Source organism: Orycteropus afer, unplaced genomic scaffold, assembly GCF_000298275.1.
Source record: "Orycteropus afer afer isolate SDZICR_OR568_19922 unplaced genomic scaffold, OryAfe1.0 scaffold00011, whole genome shotgun sequence".
Classification (NCBI taxonomy): domain Eukaryota; kingdom Metazoa; phylum Chordata; class Mammalia; order Tubulidentata; family Orycteropodidae; genus Orycteropus; species Orycteropus afer.
This window is the reverse complement of record NW_006921598.1, coordinates 5,900,684-5,924,115: the sequence shown is the minus strand read 5'-3', so window position 1 is coordinate 5,924,115 and position 23,432 is coordinate 5,900,684.

Below are 23,432 nucleotides of genomic sequence, written 5' to 3'. Positions count from 1 at the left end.
TGTTTTAAACTGGCACATCTACTATTTATATGTAAGAAGTTTTAAGTGATATATATTTTTTTAAAGGTCAAAGAGTATTTTTGTAAATAGTTTTCTGTTGGTATTGTTTAATACTAATTTTAAACATTAGCTTTTCAGTAATTTTTCAAAAACCATTAAAAAGTTAGAGGAAAAAGAAGTGTCACTAAAAATTGCCCTTTTAGCTCCTTCTTCAATTGCACAAACCTCTCCTCACTTCCCTTACACAAGATATCTATCTCCCTGTAATATTTCAAGACTAGGTTTAGCAGCTCTTAACACCTCTTTGTTCCTTCTTCGGTCTAGAATGACAATTCACTATTCATGATCCAAGTCATCTGTCTTTTTTCATAAGTGTCCTGAGAACTCTTCTTCCTTCGTAGATCCATCAGCGTGGTAACTCCCATCAATACTTGAGTGTTGAGTTACATTGACTGAACTGAATCACAGCCAGACACTGGTCTAACAACCCATTTCATCATTTCCTGTGTCTCATGTCTGCTCTGCTTAAAAGACAACTGGAAATCAGAAAGCAAAGAAACTGATAAATTTATAAATTCTTTTATAGAAAATAATCAAAACGTATTGATGGCACTCGGGCCATGGTGTATACATTTGATTCCCTTTGGTGAATTGCAAAAATGTGCCCCTTCTGGGCAGGCTAATTACAGAACCATGCTCCTTCTGGCAAGATGGGGAACTGATGTGTTTTGATGACCCCTCCCTCTGCCCCCTGCAGAGGGATAACCTGAGGCATATGCACCTAGGTGGTTGCTCTGATGTGTCTGGTGTCTATGACAAGAGTATTTTTAGGTTTTGTATATTAAATAACAAAGATACAGGAGAAAACTTTTGTTGTAGGATACCAAAGAATGTTAATTTTTAAAGCCACTTGTCACATTATTTGTATTTTGGGGAATAGATGATGAAGCAATAGAATTTGGCATCATATAGACCTATGTTCAAATCCTGGTGCTACTACTGTTAGCTATGTGACCTTGGATATGTTACTTACCTGGCCTCAATTTACCCATCCAGAAATGAGATAATAAAATTCCACCACCAGGGTTGTTGGAGAGGATTAAATACAGGAATGTAAGTTTGTGGCAAATGCATTTAGTTTTTGTTTGACTAAGAATGTGAATAAGAGCTCTGGTAGTGTAGTACCTAAGGCTAACCAGAAGGCTGGCAGTTCAAACTCACCAGCCACTCCTTGGAAGGAAGGTTGAGCAGTTTACTTCCATAGTAATATCACTCAGAAACCCAAGGAGGGGTCACTATGAGTTGGGTCCAACCCTATGACATATGACAACAACAACAACAAGGTGTATATGCCAAGCTTCTGGTTTTTAAGGATGTGTTTGTATTTAACGTATCAATAATGCTATTAAAGAAAGAATGGACATAGTAGTATTATATAATAAGGTGGCCAAAATATTTGCTAAATTCTAACTTGAGAGTTAAAGCCTATATCACTTTATGGTTTGTATCATTTTTTTTTCCTTTTAGAAACTGAAAAATGTGAGTCCTACTATTTCTTTATGATGAATGTACTTTGTTACCCTTTTTCATGTTTGAAGGAGAGATATTTATGTAGAAACTGTATTTCATGTGTCAGAATTGCACTTAGCATGTCAGTTATACTTAGCCAATAAAATAAAACCCTTTTAATAAATATCTTTAATGGCCTTTCTGTTTCAAAGTGTAAAGATATTAGAGCATTTGCTGGGAAACCTGCTTGGTATTTGTAAAAGTTAAATTCTATCTGTTTGTGCTGAGCACTTTATTTGGTTTCTGTCACATCTTCCTTGCAGGAAAGCCTTGTGATGGCTCGTGGAGCTAATGACAGGGCAGAATTACATAGAGCATTCAATGATAGGAAATTTTTCTGAAAGACTGCCTTTATGAAGATGCTAATAAGTTGATGCCCATTTTCCATTAATGACCTGAAAAATAAGAGAAGTCTGTGGCATTTCAAACAAAATGATGTTAATTACAGAATTTTTTCTGTTTTATGCAGAAGAGACTTCCTCTCAGTTGTAATACCTCTATGATTAAAATATGTACAGGTCTATGTTTATGTGTACAAAATATCAATAGAAAAATTTACTGAGCATTTTTTTAATCCAGAAATTTAGTAATAGAGCATAACTCTTCAATGCTGCTAAAGAAAGATAAAAACTAGCAAATTATTAGCCCCAATTCTCACTTAAACTAGCAATCCAATTCTCTTTTATTAAAATAATGGGAATACGTTTAAAAGTATTGTCCTTTAAGTTATGTGTAGTTAATACTGATAGTACTATTTTGTTAAAACTATTGTTTGCTCATAGTACAATGACCATAGTATTATTTTATAAATATTACTGCTTTACCTCTTTCCATATTATTTTATAAATATGCTTGTTTCACATTTGCCATCAGAGAATGTGTGGTTGGATTTTTAATATCAACAGCATTTCTTACACATGCATTTTCCTTCATGAATGTTTCCATTATAAGCAGTTGTGTAACTGCAAGAACAAAAGACACTGTCGAGTTTGCAGGAGACAGAATTAGGTTTGCCTGGGTGACTGGGATGGGAATGTAGCCGCAGTTCTCTGTAGCACAGTTAGCCACTCAGGGAACTTCCATCAAGGGATTATAGATCTTTTTCAAGCTGGCTGATGAAGGACTTTTGACTCACAACATCTAGGTATTGCAATGCTTCTCGTCACGGTTGCTAAGAACACACAGTCTTTTGTCAGGCTACAGAATGTTTTAATTCCCAATGCAAATCTGGGTGACATGTTTGTTACCCTAGCGGGTATACCTGACAGATCCATTCTGAGTTTTCCAGGAAAAAACACATGGCAGTACGTTTATAGGATATCAGTCCTTTCATGTGAGCATGCCTTTTAGTAATTGGGAAAACCTTTTCAACTGGAGTTGATTTGATATAAAAATAACTTGCAGGTTGTTTGTATAATTCCTAGGGTAAGATCATTTTAACAGATCTGGTTGTGAGTTATAAGAATGGTTTTATGGATTGCATGAAGCAGTAAATAATAGTAAAGGCAAATAAAAATAAAGCTTTCAGCACACCTTTGTTAACCTTTAGAAATACATTCATTGAATGTTTGAGTTACTTACACAAGTGTATACAAAATGTGTAAAAAATTATGGTGCATTCATTCAAATAACCTATAAAACAGAACAATTACATACACATGTTTCTGAAACCATAGCCATTGGTGTTCATAAAAGTATGCTGAAGTGTATTTAGTATTCAGTGCAAAAATAGATATTATGAAAGCTTTATTTCTGATTTAAACTCCATCCTTTATTTATAATGAGACACACTGCCTCTAGACACCAATATACAGGTTCAAATTCAGGTCACTTGAATGTGAGGAACCTACCTGAAATGAATTGTTGGTCACAGTATTTAATAATCTTATAGGCTTGACTGTATATACAATGTCTCTAGGTAATAAAGTTCCTTGAACCTAAAAGCAGATTTTAGATCATATTACACTGTGTCCAAGATTATCCATTTCTGTTTTAGAGTTAAAGAATGGGGAGATATGCATTAAGTTATTTCTAAAACTGTTTTGTTAATTTTGTTTAATACCACAACAAAAGTTTTAGAAACATGTTTCCCAACCACAAAGTGTTAGTATTTGCAGTTTGCAAAGTGTTTAACAGTATCTTTAATTCCTTTTCTTTCTCATTCATAGTATATTCTGCTTGCTTTTGTTTCATTCTTACATAAGCATCTTTATTTTGAATTTATCATGTCCAATTTAATATTTACTATCTCAGAATGTTCTACGTATATAAATGTAGGAAGAGCTAGCAGTTTAAAAGTTTGGGCAGGGATAGGTCAGAATATATGTATCATTTTAATCTTTCCATTGGAAATGCAAGAACCATGCTGAATTTTTAGAGCACTTGAATCTTATTTTGAGTAAATTGTTGTGTTGGCTCAAGTCATACGTTTGAATTTTCTTACTTAAGAGCAAAATTGTGATAACGAATTTAAATTTCTATTTGCAGCCCTTATTCAGCCATGTAAAAAGAAATTTAACTTGTTTCAATGTGCAAGCCACCATAATCTACTTTCCTTTTAAACAGACACAAGAAAGACTAAACACCTTGCTTTATTGCTAAGGAGAGAATATTCTTAGACTCCATACATTTATTGAAAGCATTGTGGATGCTGAATTGACTAGGGATATTTTACTTTACTTTGAATATTTTCACTACCGTGTAAGATATTAAGATGTACTGTACTATTCTATCGAACCATTTGCCATTGTGAAGATTTGGTGAGTCACTGAAGAAATGTCTTTTCAGTTATTATTATTTTTCTTTCTTATTATAAAGTACCTGCTGGAGGGCTCAGGTATATCTAGGTTAATGTGTTTCTATTTCTGTATCTAAAAACAAATGTGAGGTATTGGAAGGGTCAGGTTCTCATCCCGGTTGATAATAATTGCACAGGAGTAGCACCTGCTGAAAAGGTATAGATTTTGCTGCAGAGCAAGGAGAATGGGGGTGGAGTGGATTTTAAACAAAAACTTTTAACTGTAAAAGAAATACACTTTCCTCTGGGAAATTACTCAGAATACAATACAAGCATATTTCTCTAATTAAATAGATTAGTTTATATCTTTAGCACTTAAAAGAAAGTCCTTACATTCCATAGCCTCCTGAGGTATAAGTATTTCCCATGCTAATTCTCTGGAAATTAAATTTGACCCTATTTCTTACTAATTCATTCCCTTTTTGTCTACTCATTTTTCTCTTTTCCCCTCCCACTTATCTCCTTCTTTCTCTTTATGATCAGTCCACCTTTCTCTTTCCCTTCCTCAACTGTTCTTCCTATCACAAAGTGACTAGCTCTAACACCTCCATTCCATTTTTGCTACCCTCTCCCTCAATATGCGTCATTCATCATCTATGTTCTTGCAAAACTCATTTTAACTCATTTCATATGTAAAGCCCTTAACTGTCACCTTGAATGATAGCTGGCTGTCCACATGTCAATCCCTCTGACTGTTCTGTGAGCATCTGGAAGGCGAAGGGGACATTTACTTCTGTCTATCTTCCAATACCTGACATAGAGTTTTGCACAGAGAATGTTCACTAAAGAGGGATAGCTTAATGTTTGTGGTTAAATCCTTGTCAGCAGGTACACCCTCAAAATATATTAAGAATCATTTCTCTTTTTCGTTTTAAACTCATACCCTTCTTCTTTTACTTTTATCTTTCTACACCCACCTCCTCGTGTCCTGCTCACTCACTAAGATACTGAAGTGCCACTATAGAGAGTAGAGAGTTCTGTGTGTTTGGAGTGTGTCTCACAATGCGTTATACGTGGTGTGTGCTACAGACACAGCGGGTTTCACTGGTCCCCAGAAGAGAGCTGAAGAGAGACCAGGGCTGAGAAAGAAATTGTATTGTACTAACAAGCAATCACTGGGAAATCATTTTAAGACTTTGACAATAATTTCCCAGTGGTTGGTTGACTAGAAAAGGGAAGGAAAAAAAAAATAAAAGAAAGAAATAGTGTTTTGTACTGAATACCAAATAATTCCATATGACAATGCAAATCAAGTTTGAATGCCAAAAGCATAGAAATTAAAGCCCACTCAGCCATTAGGTTGTCTGTCTTGATCAAGAAGGCATGGGGATTTGTTTCCTCAGAAAAGCAATGGGAAGGAAATGTAGAAAGGAATTTGAAGGTGAGAGGCTTGAAATAAGAATATTTTGCAGTTTGTTCCAAATGAAAGCCACTGCAAGTCGGTAATGTAGTGTTAATGTATGACTAAAGTGGGATAAAGTAAACAAAATGTTAGATCAGGTTTTTCTATTTAATATTGGAGGAAATAATCTTATTATAAAAAAAAGATTGAAAGGAAGCATTAAGATCTTAAATAACATAGCTTTATGAACTGCATCACTTAGAAATGTGGTTTGTGGCTTTATTTTGTATGACACATTGGCATACATAAAACAAATTGCTTTGAGTATTGTAACATGCAATTCCAAGGTCTCCTGCCTTTGGTTTGTGTTTTACATAAGTGCTTTCTACGTTTGTGCTTTACTGGTGGGAATTCATTTATAACCTACTGCAGTAGACTTTTTAGACTGCCCTTTTTGATGAACTTCTCTTCAGTTTATCAATTTCTTTTTTTTTTTTTTTTTGAGGTTTATGTGTCATGAAAAGTTTCTTTAAATGCTGCATGTTATGACAGAAAAATTGCATCAAGGATTAAGGTTAGATATAGAAAAAACAAAATTTTTCATATTATTTCCTCCTATATCTCTTAACCCAGTTTATAATGGACACTGTCTCCTTTTGTAATACTGCAAAGTAGTCTGAGTGCAGAGGAAAACTTACTAAGAAAAAAGTAAATGGAAGTTTATCAACTTCCAAAAGAGTAGTGCCTTTTCCTAAAAGATATACATAGAGTAGAAGTTGACCAATTGCCTTGACCTTAAAGCCAAGGTCAGAGACTCACTTCCAGTATTAACTGTTGATCACTTTCAGAAGTAAAGTGACCATAAAGGGTCATCTCCTGGTATCTTTGTATCTCAGAATACAATACAAGCATATTCCTCTAATTACTGCCTCTGCCCTCCTCCCTCATCCTTCTGCCCTCCCCTCACTGCACACCAGAAGCCAATCACTCAGCTTTTGCAAATGATCTCAACATTTTTTTTGTCCATGGCTGATTTTATTTGTACTGTTGCTTCAGCTCATCTCTAGGTAAGCATGGCCACTGTACATTAGCCTCTCAGTAAAGCCAGGACTCAGCTCAAGTCAAAGATGTTTTAGCCTGTGAGTAGACACTTTATTTATTTTGAATGGGTCAGCAAGACAAAATATCATCTACACAACATTACATTGCTATTAACTTTGCATAGGCTCCATAAACGACCTACTTGTCACTAGGGCTATAAGAGATATTCATGCACATCAACCTGGGTGAGGGGGCAATTCAAGCCTCACTTCTTCCATGAAGTCTTCTCTTCCCTGCTCTATTTCAAGAGATTTCTCCCTGTGCAGAAAGTCTATTAAAATGCATTTGTTTTCTGTAGCACACAATTTAATATAAATAGCAACATATTCTTCATCCAGAGGTTTGACTTTTATGTAGTACAAGGACATATCTCACAGAACTCTTGCTTGATTCCAGAGAAGTACATATTGTGTAAAATCCAAGGCAGCATTTATTAAGTGCATTTATTGAGTACCTACTATATACCACAGGATAAGTGGTGGTGATGTAAAAGTGGATAAGATCTTTCAAGGATCACCACTAAGTAGGGGAACAGACTTACACATTTTTTAAAAATTACCTTCTGTACACTGTGATATGTTGAGCCATGGCTATCTATACACACAGTCCAGAGGCAGCTCTGAAACAAGTCTGACCAATTCTACCCTGGATTGAGTCTCCCTGGAGATTGTTATTTCTAGATTGCGCTTGAAGAATGATATGGGCATTTGTTGTTGTTTATTTTGTTTATTTATTTGTGTGTGTGTATGTATGTATGTTTAAGTCAACCAGTAAAGAAAAAGGCATTGGTATGAAACAGCAGATTTTGTTTGGAAGTTATATGGATTTCTAAATTGTGAAATATAATTGCAAAGCGTAGAATTGATGGGAGAGACAAACCAGGAGATGAAGCTGAACAGACGAGTGTGATTGTGAAGGTCTTGCATGTCACGCTAGCAAACAACAGATTAGAATTAGCAAACTCACAATGAGAGCAGCCAGGGGTGACATCTGACAAGAAGGAAGAATGTAAAACTGCTGTACAAAGTAGAGAGAGGAGGCTTAAAAGTCCTGAAGCCTGGGGCTCTTAAGGTCCAGGCAGATCTCTTTATAGACTCAGCAACTCCTGGAGCCACTTCATGCCCACACCACAGTGTGATGATTGAAATGTAGAGTTATGATCCAGAGTCATTAAGAAATTGTGCCCAATGAGCTATGTTTATAAAGTCAGGACATGAATAATAAAGTTTAGAGTTCTACCAAAAGATGAATATTTGAAAACTGGTGGGTTTTTTTTTTTTGGTATTAAAAGACGTAAGTTTTAGTTTATAGATATATGCATTTCCTCATTCTGTGACAAAGCCAGCTACGTTAGATATTACAGCAATGAATGCTATTTGTTCATGTATTTGTTAGGCTGGTTTCACCGCTCAGAATTTAAGTTCCTTGTTGACAGTTACCTCATCTAATACTCCCCTACATCACTGAAGACAATGCTGAAAATATTTCAGATTTTCAATAAAGATTTAATAGTTGTTTCTAGAACATAGTTTAGCATTTTTATATTGCCTCCTGGTTCTGTGCTGAGTTATTTATGGAAAGTCTCGATCCAGTTAATGAAACCTGTAGATTTTCCTATAGGAATAAATCCATTAACTGTACATTATTTCTCACAATAATTAGTTTTCTAAGAAGCTAACTAGGGAACTCTGGTGGCATAGTGCCTAAGGCATTTGACTGCTAACCAGAAGGCTGACAGTTCAAACCTACCAGCCACCCCTCAGAAGGAAGATTGAGCAATCTACTTCCATAGATATATCATCTTGGAAACCCAGGGAGGGGTGACTATGAGTTGGAATTCACTCGACAGCAATGAGTTTGGTTTTTGGTGTTTTGGGAAGCTAACTGGGAGAAGATGACTTGGTAGAGGGGGAGGAGAAAAAAAATATCAATTTATGACTCACAGAGCCTTAGGTTTGAATGCTAGTCCAACTCACAACTGGGGTGGCCTCCATCAAAAAGCATTCTCTGTGGGCCTTAGTGTTTCTTTGTGTAAAAGGGAATAATTATGAAGACTGCAGAGCACTTACATATAATAAAGATTATTTTTCCAAAGCACAAAACCTATTGTATAGCACAAAGTAAGCATTTAATGAACCATAGTTGTTATTAGATTTTAAAATGACACTTAAAACTATTATGTTTTTAATAACACATCTGAAAGGTACATGAGATACTTTTAAGAAAAGATGAATAATAGTGAAAGTAGTTCACAAAATGTGGATCCAAACTACCTATATTCTTTTTCTTTTCACCAATGAAATTCGATACTGTTGACCTTTCACATTGCCCTTAGTCAACAATCCCCTATGTTGTTGTTGTTGTTACGTGCCATCGAGTCAAACTCGACTCATAGCAACCCCTCCTTGGGTTTCCGAGGCAGTATCACTACGGAAGTAGGATTGCCCAACCTTCCTTCTGAGGAGTGACTGGTGGGTTTGAACTGCCAGCAGTCTGGTTAGCAGGCAAGTGTCTTAGCCACTATGCTACCAGAGCTCCCACAATCCCCTATAATATTCTGAAATTAGATAGTATACTCATTTTACATTTTTTTTTTTATTTTTAGACTTTTGATTATGACAAGCCTGATGTAAAGTGAGAAAATAAACTGAACTAGTAGAGTACCAATTTAAAACGTAACAATGGAAACCAATGGAGAAGTAGATTCCTTTGAACACAGAAAGCTCAAGGAGGCTGAAAGATCTGCATGAGAAAGTATCGACTGTGGGTGGCATCAATTCCTGGAATATATATTCCGTAATACCAAATTTAAATAAAATTTCTTATTTTTGTTATTCTTCTAATAAATTCAAAATTTTACAATCACAATCCCTCTTCTTTTGTTGCCACCCCCAATTTCCCTAGGAACACAAGGCATTGTTTGTGAGTGAGATTTGCCACTCTTGTTTTTTCTGCTGGTCTCACCAGTATAAATGCATTGTTATGTCTGCAATTCTGAAAGTGTCCCCCCCACCCCCCTTTACATTGATGATTAAGAAATGGCAAAATCACACCTGGGCTGCTGTTTTTCTGGTCAAAAAGAACAAAGCACATATTAGTAGTGATGGCCTATTTTAAATCCCCTTTTTCTTTGTCTGTCTAGCTGTCTGTAATCATCAGAGTGGAAAATAACTTTGAAAGCTCAAGCTCAGGGGGGAAAAAAAAGAGTTTTAGTGCTTCAATATGGCAAAAGGACTGGCAGTCCAGAAAGCTGCCTTTTTTACAAAAATAAGTTTTACTCAGTATCTGTAAAGTTCTTCAAAATGTACAGCCACATGGTATAAATCCCTGCTTGGTCTACTTGACTGGCAGCCTTTCAGGTAAGTCACATGGATAGCTAGGGAGGGAGGAGATGGTCATCAGAAGAGACAGAGGGAGGAAAGGACGGAGAAAGACAGAGCAGGAAAGGAAAAAGTGAGGAGAGAAGAGGAGGGGAGGAGAGGAGAGGAGAGATTTATTTCAAATCAAAAAATATGAAAGGCAAACATGCTTCTGGGCTGGGGTGGACTCAATTTCATTAATGACCCCAGTATATTTGCCTCAGCAAATTTGCCATGTATATTTTGTATATGAAAAATGGTGCTTCATGTTTGCCTTGGTTTACTTTTCTTCCATTTCTTTTCATGGTATTCATTCTGTCGTCTATGCCAGACACTGTGAAAATACCTTAACATTCTTTGTGGGCTTTGAAAACATTTTTTATATGTTGAACTTAATCTTTTCCAGTTTCTTTTCTATTAAGGTTGTGCAGAGGTTTCAGTTATTTTTCTTTCTCTTTCCTTTCTCCTGCTGCTGCATTTGTAGACACAATGTCTTGTTGGTTTCTAAGATGTGATGTATTATGCATGTCATTTCTAGTGGATTGGGGTGGGAGAAGCAAAAAAGAGACGGTGAGCTATGAGAGGTCATATACTCTGTGAAACGCCCACTGATGACAATGCTGACTGACTGCAATGGATGGTCTAGAAGGGGTGGCGGGGGAGGGATATAGAAAAGAACGTTCATTTTCTTTTATCCAGGAGCCTGAATGAAGAGCAATCTTTCTGTTTGTTACACTGATGGGTAATTTGGAGCACTTCCCTTTGCATGAAGAAATTTGCCATTCTAATCAAAATCTCGTCCTTTTCTACAAACCATTATAAGATACTTATGAAAATAGGCAGATTCAGATTTCCTGTTTGAATTTTTGTCAGCTTTCACTTTTATGCTCATTTGCAGAATCACATAACTATGAAAGGCCAATTAGCTCTAAGTCCCCAGAAAGCGACAGAATAAATTGCTTTCTTCCTAGCAAATCAAGAATAATATTGTGGGTGCAGTGTAAAAGTGTCCACCCAGAGATTTTCGTTCATTTTATCAATGTAATAGAGTGCTTTGCAGCCTGTCTTCTGTGACTCATAAGTCTAGTATTCACTTTCCTGTCAGATATCTTATATAAAACTTCTCCACTTCCATGCTAAGATAGGATAAATCCATAAATTTTAGCAGTGTATTGGTCAAGATGCGTTGTGTGTACTAGATCTTCCACCCCAATCAAAATCTATTTAAGTCAAATCACTAAATTCAAAGAATTCTTTTTGGCAGATTTGATTGTCACTACCTTAATATCCCTTAATGTATTATAGTTGGTATTTGAGTTTCCTTTCCCAGAGAGTGTGGCTGGAATGATTTTGCTGTGACTTGCAATAACTATACCAAAGCCAAACCAGTTGTTGTTGAGTCAATTCTGACTCATGGCAATCTCATGTATTGCAGAGTAGAACTACACTTCTCCATGGGGTTTTCAAAGCTCCTATCTTTCAGAAACAGGTCGTTCTAACCACCAATCTTTCAGTTAATAGTAATTAACCCCAAACCAAACCAAAATTTGCAAAACGAAACCGAACCCACTGCCATCAAGTCGATTCTGACTTATAGTGACCCTATGAGACACAGTAGAACTGTTCCATAGGGTTTCCAAGCCTGTAAATTATTACAGAAGCAGACGGTTTCATCTTTCTTCTGCATAGCAACTGGTGGATTTGATTGCAACCCAATGCTTTAACCATGGTGCCACCAGAGCTCCTTTTGCATCACCCATGGACTCCTAAATAGATTGTCCTTGTTATGTACCGTCTAGTCAGACCCGACTCATAGCAACCCCTCCTTGGGTTTCTGAGGCAGTATCACTACGGAAGTAGACTGCCCAACCTTCCTTCCGAGGAGTAGCTGGTGGGTTTGAACCACCAGCCTTCTGGTTAGTAGTCAAGTGCCTCAGGTACTACACTACCAGAGCTCCTAAATAGATATACAAGTATATTTAAATGTCCTGTGACTGGAGACCACTTATAACTTCAATATTCAAAATTAAGCCACCTCAAAGAAAGAGATTCAGCAGATATTGCTTCTTCATGAGAATGGGATGTTGTGTAGCAAAGAGTCAACTCAACAATGTTGGTATGCTCAAACCCTGTATTCTAAAAAAAGGCCTGGCTCATGACTGGACCTTTGGAGATACCTCTGAGCCCTTGAATTATTATGCCTGGTAACAGTATCTTGGTATACTTGGGGAGCTTGGACTACAGCAGATAGTTTATGCTAATATTGTTATTTTTGACACATGCCTATTTCTAATATCCTGGAACCCAGGGTTATGCTATATTAGTTTGACCTCTAGAGGCACTAGAGACTGGGTACGTAGGGTCAGTCACATGGGTGCTCCCTGAAAACATAAATAACCTCTAATAAAAACTCAGGACATCAAGTCTTGGGTGAGCTTCTCTGGTTGTCAATACTTCATACATGTTGTCACACATTGTTACTGGGAAAATTACATGCTGTCTGTGTAACTCCACTAGGAGAGGACAACTGGAAGCTAGAGTCTGATTTCCTCTAGATTTGTCCTATATGTGTTTTTCCTTTGCTGGTTTGAATCTGTATCCTTTTATCTTCTTGCTGTAATAAACCATAATTACGAAAATAATAGCATTTCTAAATTCTGTGTGTCCCTCTTGTGAATCATCAAACCTGTGGGTGGTCTTGAGGACTCTTAGTTCTCTATTACTGCTAGAAAAGAATTACCGCAAGTAGGTGGCTTCAACAAACAAATTAATTCTAATATAGTTCAGGAGGCCAGAAGTCCAAATTCAGAGTGCCAGCTCTAGGGGAAGATTAGGCTGGAAGTCTGAGTTCAGAGTGCCGCTATGGGGCCTGGGTGGAGGCCCCTTGACCTTGGATTTCAGCTCTGCTTCTTGTTTCAGGCTCACTGGAGCAAGCCAGAGGTTTCTCCTGACTCACATGGCTGCTGGCTGCTGAGGCTGACAAATCTAAGATTGGTAGGCAACATGGCAGGACACTGGTTCAAGTCCAGAAATAATCCCCAGATTGGCAGACAACAAGGCAGGGGACTGGTTCAAGTCTAGGAACTGGAGGTGATGAATCCTGAACCAAATGCAGGATCCTTTCCGTGAGTACTGGAAGCAGGCCATATCCCAAAGGCATGTGGGATGTGATTTTGTCAGAACTTCAACTAATTAACTGCTCACAGCAGATTCTACCACAGGGGTGATTACCCCACATCCAGTCTGGTCATGGGGAGTAACCACATCCACCTGCCAAGCCACTCAAAATCAGGGCCCAGCCAAGCTGACACAAAAGCTTAACTACCACAGTGACCCTCAACACATGTGAAAGTTGTCTTCTTTGTCCATATTCCTCTTTGTTGTTATTCTCTATTTCTTGAGCACTTTGCCCTCGATTTTTCCAGCTCTCCTATGTGCGGGAAGCTCACTGTATCCCAGGGGAAATAAACACAGTTTTCCCTCAGTTGTGAGGCAACCACTGGGAATAGGACTCTTAAAGCAGCCTAAGGAGAAGGCAATATCCACTCACAAACAGGTTTAGATAAATTTAAGTTAAATTTTATCACTAAGGAAATAATCCATTTCTTTCAATTCATAGTTTTCAGAGTTTTCTCTGAAACATTTACTGAATATTCATCATTGCAGAAGTCTTATTTTTGGTGTCTTAGACACTGATTAACATGGGGCTAGATTTGGAATTAATATTCATTCATTTTGTTTTCTTAAGTCCATTAGATCTGACCAACAGTGAATTGCTAATCATTCCATGTTCACATGTGGCAACTACTTTGTTATAAATGAATTATACTCGACCAGTACTATTAAAAGAAGTAACATGCTTATTTATGATAACTGGGTACTTAGGCTACAACTCAATTTTTATTCAGGAGAATGGTTACAGGATATTTGAGGAGTTTTGTTCCAGGTTCCCATGGAGTTACGTACAACTTTTATATTAATACACCATGAATTTGACATGATTAGTGCCATTACAGTGAATTCCAAAGGGATTAATGAGGATTTGCTACTTGTAGGGAACTGTTGCTGTATAGACACTGCCATTGAGCAATCCCAGGGTGGCCTTATTTTGTCAGAACTTTTGGGTTAGAGATATTAAATAAAAACATCTGTAAACTGCTGTAAGATTTACATTCTTCCCTCTGTTAGAGATGACATTGCTAACTCTATGGTACTACTGGGGCTCATTTAGTCTAGCAGTCATTTCAGATAGCACTTCATGAAAAACAATTATTGAATTAATTGTGATGTTTCCAGCCCAGTATTCATTTATGGTATCCTCTCCACCTGTAAACTCCTCTCCTAGTTGCCTTGTAGAGGTAAAACTGGATAATTTCACAACCTATAAAATATGTGGGATTTTTTTTGTTATTGTTGTTGTTATTATAAAATCTATGATAAGAACTCTACTGGCAGAGAACGTACAGTACAGGTGTCATTTTGTCCTGCTCTGGGGAAATAAAACCTTGTCAACATACCGGGAGATAAGTTCATTCAAACTCTGTGCCTACCTTTCAGCTCTCCTTCCTTGAAAGGGCTCCTTCATATACCCTCCCACATAAATTCAAAAATTCACTGAATGTTTTCTTCCCTGAGTTATTTTTAACTACATCAGAAAAGAAAAGAAATACTCTGAAGCATGGACATATTTATAAAAAGGAGAAAAGTGTTTAATCTTTCCCAAATTATTCAGTTTTTTTTCTTTTTCAGACTAGAGGTTCTAAGTTATATTTTTGGTCAGTTTTCTCATACTATTTTTCAAACTTCACAAGGATGATCTGGGCACCCTCATTTCTAAAGTTTCTATTTAAGCAATTTTCTAAAAAGTGTACTATAGATGATGAGAGGAAAGAGCCACAAAGATAGGCCAGCCTAGCAAAGAGCAGTTTTGAGACTAAAATGTATGAAACTGGGGCACGGTAAGTTTAGGAACACACACAAAAGTGTCTCTCACTATATATATATAATTTTAATTTCGATGCATTGGAGAACCAAACAGATCAATGTTTTAATGTCTGAGTTTTTCCCATGCACAGCAATCATGAGTCAGATTTATATCTGTGACATGGTTCAAACTTACTCTACTTATCCTACAGTTTAAGGTGTAGATTAAGTATCCACTCATCTTAAAAGAATGTGTTACTTATTTTAACAGCATGGGTTGAATGAAAATAAATTGTTCCAATATGGGGACTGCATCTGTGGGTAAGTCATACATACTAGTGGTAATATAAAGGGGTACGGTGTACGTAAGCAAACCTGAGAGCCAGAAGAATCACACAGTGAATGAACAAGTTGTATTTTCATTTTTAAAAAGACAGTGAGGAACAATAGTTTGAATGACTTTCTGAAAAATTCAGTTCAAAGTAAACTTTGAATAACCACTGGTTCTAGTAGACAGCAGGAAGCTCTGGTGGTGTAGTGCCCAAGGCATTTGACTGCTAACCAGAAGGCTGGCTGTTCAAACCCACCAGCCACTCCTTGGAAGGAAGATTGGGCAATCTACTTCCATAGAGATAGTGCCTTGGAAACCCAAAGAGGGGTCGCTATGAGTCAGAACGAACTTGACTGCTGTGAGTTTGGTTTGTTTTTTGAGTGGACAGCAAGAGTAGAAAATAAGACTCACTGTAGCATAGTTTCTAAGGCATTTGACTGCTAACCAGAAGGCTGGCAGTTCAAACCCACCAGCCACTCCTTGGAAGGAAGGTTGGGCAATCTTATTTCTGTAGTGATACCGCCTCAGAAACCCAAGGAGGGGTTGCTATGAGTTGGGGCTGACTCAATGGCACATAACAACAACAACAACACAGTATAGGAACAATGATCACATATATCTTGGCCAACCCTGGTTGTCAATTCTAGTAGGGAGCCACAGCCATAGTTCTCCTGTGTAGTAGATGGATCTAACATTATGAATCTCTTACACCAGTCCTAGATGTTCAGTTAAAACATAGTCATGGCATGAGAGAGTGTTTTTGGGGTGTTGAAGCTGTTCTGTATTGATTGTAGTAGTGCTTATACCAATCTTCACATGTGCTAAAAGTTTCACAGAGAAACTTCACACCAAAAAGGATCAGTTTTACTGTATGCAAGTTTAAAATGAGGGCACTGGTGTTCAGTGGTAGAATTCTCCCTTTGCTGGCAGGGGACCAGGGTTTGATTCCCAGCCAAGGCACAGCATGCAAAGCCACCACCTTTCTGTGAGTGGAGGCATGCATGTTACGTTACTGTGTCGCTAAACAGGTTTCAGTGGAGTTTTCAGGCTGTCTTCCAGACCAAGATGAATTAGGAAGAAAGGCCTGATGACCTACTTCCAAATATTAGCCAATGAAAACCCTATGGATCACAATGGTCAGATCTGCATCCAATCGAAAGGAATGGCGCAGGGCCAGGCAGTGCTCTGTTCTGTTATGTGTGGAGGGCCATGAATGGGGCCTAACTCCATGGCAGCTAACAATAACAAAATTGAAAATAATAATAGAGTTATAATTAAGTTTCAGTTTAGTTCTTTTGCAAGGCATAAAAGGATTACAAGAGAAACTTGATTGATGGATTAACACGTTAATGTAAAAGCTAAAAGAAAAAAAATCAAGTCATAAGATATGGTAAAAACAATAATGTGAAAATGACTGAAAATTGAGTGTGTAAAGTAATCTGTAAGGATATCACCTCATCCTGTGAATGGAAACCGATTCCCCAGCCTACAATTCAAACCTCTTATAATTCCTACTCACCTTTCAGCTCCCACTCCTGGCTACAAATCTTTCATCTACAAAATTCTGAGCTCTTAATTTTTTTTTTTTTCCCATAAATTATTTGGTGACAAAATCTGATCTGAACTGATACGCACGCTCTTTATGTCTTTTTGAATGTGGCTTAGTATGAATATTTGCATGTTTGCTACCAAAATACTACTTTGTATGATTACTGGGTGTTACTCAGAACCCACAGGGTTTGTTTTAATATATGTTATGTGAACTGTATTCCTTTGCTAAAATCTGAAAAATTCTGAATTCCAAAATGTATCTGGCCTCAAGGGTTTCCCATGAAGGATTATTGTTTTTGAATAAAATGGATGGTACTACCTGCTTTTCTTGATATTTTTCATGTGTTTATGCTTTAGTGCCTCTGTTACTATCACTCCTTGTATCCTGGGTGTACAGCTCTCTTACCTCAGTCATGTGAAAGCCATGTTTTAATGCTACAGCCTCCAAGATGCCTTTCTTATATGACCCACGTGGGTTTGCCAATGATTTCTTCTCTGATTCTAACCCTCTTACACCTTTTTCTAGATTGTAATTGTTATGAGAGCACAGACTACTCTGATTAGCCATGATTGACAGTTTGAGTGTGTTTATTTATTGCAGTAAAATTTGCACAAAAATATGTGGATCATGACTAGGACTAAGATTGGAAAATCTCTGGAGTGAGAGACAAGATCATGGCTGCCTGGGCAAGAATGAGGTCAAAGCTCCTGGATGAAGACTAGAAATAAAGCATAATTGATCTTGGGGACTTGCCACAGCAGGACTTGGCAGAGATAAATTGGCATAAACCTGGTAAAGACACTTAATAAAAGAAGAGTAGCTGGCATGTTTTAACTACTATTTGGGTGTCAAGCCTCTACAGACACTTTAGGTACACAATTTCATGTAATCCTTAACTTTTTTGAGTAGTTAACTCAACTTTATAAATAAAGAGCTAAAGTTTAAAAAGGGTAAGCCTTGTCCTATATCATAGAACTAGTAAGAAGCAAATCAAGATTTAAACTCTGTCTCTCCAAAAACCTGATTTTTGTTCATAACTACCATGCAATACTGCATCTTAAAATGCACAGTCTCATTTGAAATGATTTTCAGTGGATACCATTTTACAGAGGAGCTTTGGTGACTCTGTGGTTAAAGCATTCAGCTGCTAACCAAAAGTTGGCAGTCTGAACCCACCAGCCACTCCACAAGAGAAGATGAGGCAGTCTACTTCCCTAAAGATTTATAGCCTTGGAGACCCTATAGGGCAGTTCTATGCTGTTACCATGAGTCAGAGTTCATGGGTTTTTGGGTTTTTTTTTTAATAATTTTATGATGGTATAATGTGACTAGTTTTTCAATTAGTCACACTCATTTTTTTTTTTCTCATAATCTCCAGAGCTTCATACATCTCTAAACTTTATACTTTTCCTGTGTGTTGGAATTTATTTTGTACCCCCAGTTGGAGCAGCAAATACACATAAGATTGCTCTCTATATGCCACCAGAGCAAGAGAAATGAGGAGAAGACTAAGCCACATATGGAGGATCAATGGGGGAAAGAAGCCTTCAAAGTTTTAGAATTTTGTACATGTTTCCTTCAGGATAATATTTTGCTTGGGTCCTCTAACCTGACAGGGACCATGCCTGGTCCATATCCTTTCTTGTCCCTTGTAGTAAATAATACAGTATTGTTATTGTGGATGTGATAGGAATTCAATAATTGTTTATAGAATCAATTCTTGGAGCAAAGAATGAGAGAGCTGGACAGCTTGAGAGGAGCACATTGCTGTTGACACCTATTTCATAGAATGAGGCAGCTTCCTTATGTTCCAAGTTTTGGCAATTTCAGAATAAATGTTAGCTATTTATAAATGCTTAAAAAAAAAACCCTAATAAATTATATCTTTCTCCAGCTGGAAAAAAAATGTTGGAAACCATGCTAATTTCTACAAGCAGTATATTATGATTTCTGTAGACTGAGGGATTTTTGATATATTGGATGCAATGGAAGAGCATCTCAATAGTGTCAAAAAAAAAAAAAAAAAAAAAAAGCTGAATTCTATATTCTGCTCAGTTCAGCCTTGCATTCTGGATCTTATCCATGCAATCAGCAACTTTCACTCCAGGAAGGGAGATTATAGATGAATTAATGAGAACAAAGTTAGTATAGGTCCCTCTTAACAATTTATAGCAGATAAATTAAAATCACCTGTTGGTCCAGAGTATTAGCATTGCTGGCTCTTTATTCAAACCCTTCAGAATTAGCATAAATTCAAAGGGATAAATAGGTATGAATAAAAATGCATTTTTTTTTATCCCTCACTCTACAAAGAAAACTTATAGTAATAGTTGAGAATTCTCCTTTCATATTATGTTTGTTTTTTCCATTCTTGAGAAATGGGAAAAAGTTAAGAGTATATGAAACACTTACTGCCTGCTTTGCTCTATAATTTAACAACACATTCAAACATGGACTGTTCCATTATTAATCAGTGACAAAATTGATGGTCAAATATATTTGGTTATGATATATTTTTGACTCAATATTTCATAGGTTGACTTCAGATCTCAACTGACTTCTACTCTAGAAGCTAGCTAAAGAAAAATTCTGGTGTAACAATCACTGTAGTTAAGATACTTTAGTGATCTCTGAGAATGGACCAAACAGTTGACCTTCCCAGCCTATCTCTGAAAAATTTGGGATTGCAGCAAGGACTCTCAGTGCTGCTTAAGGTGATGAAAGTCAGAAGTATGGAGCCTCAGGATTAGAAGATTCTTGAATTATATCTGGGTCAAGCTGTTCCCAGGTGGAAACACTGAAGCAGAAATATTTGTGATGTTTTAAAATTTTTCAAATTTTAGGAATTTCACCCACACCTAAATTGTCAGAATCTCCATGGTTGAGATCAATAAATCTATTTTTAATGGTTTTCCAGGTAATTCTGTTGAGTAACTAAGTTTAGGATTTAATAATTTAATAATTTAAGCATAATCTATGTGTTCCGTAGATACTTAAGTCTCTCAAGTTAATGGTCTTGACTATAGCTTGTCAACCAACCTGTATATAAGATAGAAATTTTCTGCTTAAGCCTCTTCCTTACTCAGGGAACCTGAACATTTAGTATTTAAAAAGGCTATACTCACACCTGTATCTTGCATATGCTGAGAAGTTCATCATTCTCCACAATATCTTTGAAGATTACCCAGCACAACCTATTGCGATCAAGTCAATTCTAACTTTTAGGGACCCTTCTATAGACATAGTAGAACTGTCCCATAGGGTTTCCAGGACTGAAAATATCGATGTGGACTGCCTCATCTTTCTCCCATGGAGCAACTAGTTTAAATCACTGACCTTTTGTCTAGCAACAGAATGTTTTAAAACATGTGCCCCCAGAGCTCCTTCTAGAAGATTAAAACTCATTGCCATCAAGTAGAGTCTGACCCATAGTAACCCCTATTGGGTTTCTAAGGTGGCATGAATGGAAGTACATTGCTCCATCTTCCTTCCACAGAGTAGCTGGTGTGTTTGACACACCAGCCTCTGGTTAGCAGTCAAATGCCTTAGGCACTGTGTGACCAGAGCTCCTTTCTAGAAGATTAGGGAGGGATTTATATTTCTCTCAGTCTTCTAGACTCCCATTTCTATGTTTATTGCATCTCAATTACCATTCTATATTTTCTTTCTCCTTTCCTGCATAACCTTTTTTACTTCACCTCACCCCCTAGAAGCCACAGTCCAAATCTGTCACTCAAGTTAACACTGACAAAAATCTTTGTGTGGCCTTCACTCTTATATTCTGCAATATCCCAGCTTCCACAAATCATTTATTTTTACTTTGCTATGTAGAATAATTCAATTCTCTATCATCTAATGTCTAACTTTTAGAGGGTTGCCAGTTGCAAGTGAACTGATGGTGTTTTGCACAACTCTAGAAGTTGCTTTTCACATCGGCGTCTATATGAGTGGTGGTCCTGGACATTGAGCAATTCTCAACCTTTTGCAACATATATAGGCCTCTGGATGGCACAAGTGATTTGCACTGTACTGACTGAAAAGTTAGCAATTTGAGTCCACCCAGCAGTACTATGAAGAAAGGCCTGGCAGTTATAATATTATAGCCATTGAAAACACTATGGAGTGCAAATCTGCTTTGACTCAGATGGGGCCACCTTGAGTTGGAATCGACTCACTGGCAATGGGTTTGATTTTTTGGGTTTGGACATAAAAGAAGGCTCTACTTCACATCTGACAATGCTTCCAGGCTAATGGTTGTTAGGCATTTTACCACATAATCTGGTTAATCTATGTCCCATGCAAGACTATGGCTATTCAGTTTACTTGGATAATAAATTGAAGCCACATTCTCACCATAATTTTGTGATTTTGTGTCATCTTCTTCTGTAAGGTTATTGAGTCCTTTCTTACTGTAGGACCTATCTGTTTATGTACTAGGATATGCTTTATTTTAAAGGAAATATCTTGGAGATTGGCTCTTATAACGATGTAGATGTATAGGGAACAGAGATGGGGACAGTTGTCTGACAGAGCAAAGACTTATAGAGAAGCATACAATGTAGTGATTAGACAGAGCAGTGAGACTGCTTCAGCTCTGTCCCCTTCCACTCTGGCAAGCCCTGCAGTTCTGGGTAGACTGACATAGGAGATGATAGCTGAGCAAAAGAAAGTCGATGGAATGAGAGACAGGGAAGAATCACTCTAAAAAAAGAGTGTTGTTATTGTTGCTGTTAGGTGCCATAGAATCTATTTTGACTCATTGTGACCGTACAGGGTTTTCTAGGCTGTAATCTTTATGGAATTAGATCTCCAAGTCTTTAACCCTCAGAGCACTGGGGGGGTTCATAGTACTATCTTTTCAGTTAATATCCCAACACTGAACAATTGTGACAAATGAACCATGCTAAATCATCTGAGACATTTAACTTGGGATCCCAAATTCCTCCTGTCTGAGGACAAGGCTGATCTAAGCTGAGTATTTCAGTGAGTGTCAAAAGGTAACAGATCTGTTTTGTCACTAGCCAATAGCCACATTGAGCAATTGAGATGTCGCTAGTATGAATTGAGGAGTGCTGTGTGTGTAAAGTACATATCAGGTTTTTTTATTTTTCAAGTTGTGATTTGGGTGAAAGTTTACAGAGCAAATTCATTTCCATACAACAGTTCATACACGTTTTGTTTCCTGACATTGAATGCAATTCCCATAACGTAACAGCTCTCTTCCCACCTCTTCCCTGTTCTTACTTTTCCCTGTGTCCCTCTTTCTTATGCATTCTTGCCCTCTGAGCCATCTCCCTATGAAATACTACCCTTCTTATCTCCCATGGTTTGTTGTTCTAAGGAGTGTACTTACCTGGTATAAATGTTCACCTTATACACCTGTCTACTGTTTGTCTGGAAACCACAGGAGTGAGTTCAATTCCAGGCTTGAAGAGTAACTAGGGGCCATAATCTCAGGGGTTTCACTAGTCTCCAGTCTTCATCAAAGCAGTAAGCCTGGTCTTTTTTGTGATGATCAAAACACACCATGTTTTGATGATTTTTTTTTTTTTAAAGGATGTACTATCTCATTAACAGTATTTTTGATTGATTATATGTTGAAACAACATCTTGAATATATTAGGTTAAATAAAAGATATAAATTAATTTTCCCTCTGTCTAGTTTTTAATGTGGTCACTAAAAATTTTAAATTACATGTATGTCTTCCATTCTATTTCTGTTGGATAATACTACTCTATATTATGGAGCATTGAAGCCACAGAAAATCAGATAAGGCTTAAATTAATGGGACCATGGCCTTTGGGGGTGGAACAACCACAGCCCCCCGGGTTTCAAAGAGCCAGGCCTTCACCAACTTGGTTCTGGAGTGTGGGGCTGCTCGATCATGTGAGCCAGTGGGATGGAGTCATAGCAACTGCCCAAGTGAGGAAGCAGGGTTGCCATGCCCAAGAGGGAGAGGAACGGGGCCTGCCAGGCCAAGGGGCTGAGGTCGTCACTTAGAGGAACTCAGGGACTGGAGCCAGCCAGTGAGACAGATCTGTACAGGAGCCAAGTTGACAAGGCATGGAATTGTGGTAGTTTAGTTTGTATGTCAGCTTGGCTGGGCCTGGTTGAGTGGCTGGACAACTGGATGTAATATTTCCTATGATGAGACTGGTAATCAACTCCATGGAGGAATCTACTGTGAGCCCCTGAGTAGCTGCCTTAAGGAATGTGATCTGCTTCCTGTATGTAAGCAGAAGCCTTGGGGAATGGTCTCTAGCTTATGGCACTTTGAACCCTGCATATAGCTGTGTTGTTGTTTGGCAGCCTGCCATGTTCTGCCGACCTTGGGACTTACAATGGACTTGAATTAATGGTCTGTCATGCGATTTGGTAACATCAGGATTGTGCCTTGTTACTTGTCAACCTTGGGCTTGGCAGCCTCAGCAGCCAGCAGCTTCTGAGTGAACAAAAG